The sequence below is a fragment of the Porites lutea genome, chromosome 9 (assembly GCF_958299795.1).
Source record: "Porites lutea chromosome 9, jaPorLute2.1, whole genome shotgun sequence".
Lineage (NCBI taxonomy): Eukaryota > Metazoa > Cnidaria > Anthozoa > Scleractinia > Poritidae > Porites > Porites lutea.
In genome coordinates this window covers 24,148,995-24,152,836 of record NC_133209.1, presented here as the reverse complement: position 1 = coordinate 24,152,836, position 3,842 = coordinate 24,148,995, and positions in this window count along the sequence as shown.

The window sequence follows — 3,842 nt, the reverse complement described above, 5'->3', positions numbered from 1 at the left end:
AAAAAGTGTTCGCGAAAATCCCGAAAGGGATTGTGGGTGGTTTTGTGTTCACCGTTCTTCGAAGAAACTTGAAAGAATGGCACGAGAGACCATGGATATACGTTTGCAAGTGCTAAAGGAAAGCAACAAAAGTAGGTTCGACAGCTACAGTGTCAGAAACGGTGTATTGACCATATCCCATAATGCCTTTCGGGATTGTCGCGTACACATTTTTTCCGACAACCTTTCTCGAAATAGCTGTATATTATACATATGAACCTCATAATGTCAAGACGAGCATCATAATGTTAAGACGACCCTTCAATTTTCTTAAAAAGACGTTTGTTTTGTTCATATGTAATATACATATCAACATCATAATGTCAAGAAGAATTCCAAGACAAACGTCTTAATGTCATGACGTATTCTGTAATGTCACGTTTAAGCTCTACATACTAACGCATTAATGTCACGACAGACATTTTAATACCAGTATAAAATTCAAAACATTAAGACAAACATCATTTTGACACTGATAACGCGCCAGTGATTCTCCAGCAATATTGGAGTGTAGACCACAATAGGTAAGTATTGTGCAAGGAAATTGTTTTCCATGCATATGTACACGTCGAAGACATCTAGTGCAGGTCATAGGCTTTATTGATGTTATCTGATTCACAGCAAATAGAAACCAGCTCACATATAACACTGTTGTTTGTATCTAACCTTTGTTTACATATTTCCATCTTTATAACTGGTAAAAGGCAAAATCCTTTTGCATGTGAAAAAGCCTTCTCTGGTAAACATGTTCATTTTGTGGCAGATCATAGGAAGCTCTTGTATATGTGTCCCTGTGGCAAAGAAAACCGAAAGGACGCGTCCATGTCCTCACACTTTATCTGGAAAAAGCAAACGACCAAGACACTGCCGAGTTAAAACACAGTTTTATTCCAGTCTTACCTAATACCTCAAAATCCTTGAATCTATTTCTGTTGGGCAGGTAACAGTTCTTGTGATCATCTGGAATGCCGTATTTAAGCTCTTACGACTCTATTTGCTTTTTTCAAAATAGATCTAAACAGGCCTCTTTTTTTCTTTTGGTCTGGTTATGAGGTGGCTAGGGGACATATTTCTGTAAACATGACTGGTAAACTTGTATTTTTCTCTTTAAAAGCCGAACTGTGCTTCCTTGCCAAACATGTTTACCTGAGATTTGCACGTCATTCAAACTAAAAGCGTATTAAATTATGTTTCTCAAAGGTACAGCTCTACAACAATAATCATGCAGAATTTTTTTTATATAAATGACGTTACTTGACCAAAGCATTTTTATTAATTTTAATGTTTTTTTTCGGTTTTTGGTTCCAGTGCAAGACTGAAAAGCTGCAAAGCTAAAATGTAAGAGCAAAATGGCTCAAGTCAAACCAAGTTTACGGTGGCACCGGTCCGGCCTGAAGGGTGGATAAGATTTCCCTCATTCTTACATCACAACAAATAGATCATTTTCCTCTTAGACCCGATGATATCACTAGCAAGCAATAACTCATTCACCAGCCTCCTGCTTGTTTAATTAACTACAATTGCTAGGAGTAAATGATACCGGAAAGATGACTAAATCCAAACAGTGCCACATTATTAATATCGTATTTTGGTTTTCCCAGACCCATGAAAAACTTGATAAATGTTTCCATAAATTATATACTATATTCTATACCAGCTTAGCACTTGAATTTATAATGCAATGAAACATAGATTATTGCAGATTAAAAGTGCTGTTTATATGTCGCGCTAGAACCTTATAAAATGTGTTGTCAAGCCCAACGATCGTAGCATGAAAAAAAAAAAAAAGAAAAAAATGATGTTCTTATCTTACATCAGTAAGTTAAACTTTGCTTCACCCGTCTTTTGAATTAAACTGTGTTTCCTTGCAAACTCAATTGTTTGGAAGTTCTTTGTCATTTAAAACTTCCACAATCATAAACTTAACTAAACACTCAAGGCTACATTCCTACACCGGGTGTTTATGATTAGGATGTATAATGAAACAACTGATAGTTTCTTATTATAAATAGTGTACGTCTTTTGACGTATTTTAGTCGTTCCTTTCTCTTCGTTCGAGTATGTTCTTTTCTGTTTTACTTTTTGTTAAAGCTTTTTATACCATTAAAATGCCTAAACAGGAAAAAAAAAATTAAAAAAATAAAAAAAAACTGTTACAGTTTCCGAGTCGAACTGCGAATCTCACCAGGGAAACCTAATGGAAAAAAAAAAAAAAAACCTTCCTTGAGGTAAGCACGACGATTTCAGTTCAATATCCAGTTTACATAAGATTACTACTAGTGAAAAGGAATCCTGGAAAATAAAACGAATTAATCTAGGGTCTATTGTCGGTCCATTGAACGTCGGATACAGGTTTTCGACTCTAGTTTGAGAAGTCCTAAGCGAAAGACCCCGACAAATTTTCCTTAAGCAAAACTCGTTAGTGAGTCAACTTATGCATTTGAAAAATTATAAATTCAGTTGTAAACAAGTTAAGCTAAGAAAGCGGGTACTTAAAAGGTGATCGGTTGTCATTTCTCTATTCATTGTTTTGTCAATCTAATTAACGTTTGGAAAATTCACTAAAATTTCCACCACGGCATTGCCACTTTGTTTGACATTTCGATCGGAGAAGAAAAACTCAGTTTTGAGAGAATGAAAGATCTCTGCTCATATGGTTCCACTTAGCTTAAGTTAGGAAGGTAAAGAAAATAACTTTAAAGTGAACTTTTAGTGAATAGCTGAAAATGAAAATAAAAATAAATATAGAATAGCAGTTGGATCGATCTACTCCATCTGAGAGATTCCAGAAAATTTAAGATGAAGTATCACACTTGGTTTGAGACGGACAGCCATTATATTGTCATTGCCGCATTGTGCGAACCTAAAGTGATTTGTCCTCTTCTATGAGATACGTTCTGCAGGAAAATTCTCAAATTAAGCTTCAGGTGTTTCGAGTGTCGTTCTGTAGAACAGGACTACACTTAAGTCTGTAAGTCTCAAATCTTATGTATCTACACTCATCTCACTAAGCTTAAAACCACCTAATTTCATTTGAACTGATCAACGAAAACTATTAGAACAGTCCAACCTGTATAAATGTGCGACCACATTTCGCAAGCGACCAGGGGCCCGTTTCTCGAAAGCCCCGTTAACTTTTCGGGCCCGAAATCAAATATTCAAATCGGAATAAAAACAATAAGAGCGCGGGTCCTGGATAGCAAACTACTGCATTTTGTTTCGTTAACTGATAGTTTTATCTTGTTAGATGCAAAACTATTGAAATCTCGATCTTTAAAGGAAACCGAGACAGCTTACCGGGCCCGTTAATTATCGGGACTTTCGAGAAACGGGCCGCAGCTCCCATAAACGACCACTTATCCGAAACACCAAAATTTTCCCATTCACAGCCTTTTAGTTGGAATTTTTCGTAATCGAACGCAATCACTTTTTAGCTTGACAGTTTAAAAATTTTCCACTGTTCTTAACCTGTTTAAGCAACTGCTACCTGGTACTATGGTCTGATCTTTGTGTTCCCTGTATGTATAGTACTGCGCTACTCAGAATATGAGCAGAAGTTTTAGAGAAAAAAAAGAAACAACATGGATTTACATATACTGTAACCTTAAAATGCGGTGCAATGTATTCTTTCAAAAACTTAGATGTATCCGAACTTCTCAGTCCTGTCAAAAGACCTCCTTGGACTCTCATGACTGACCACATCATGGAAGCGACTACTTATTCTTCGCAATTTAGGGGGTTACTTACGGGAGGTTCGATTGTATAGGTTAAATTAGAGTTAGTTAAGACCCTTTACCATTTTC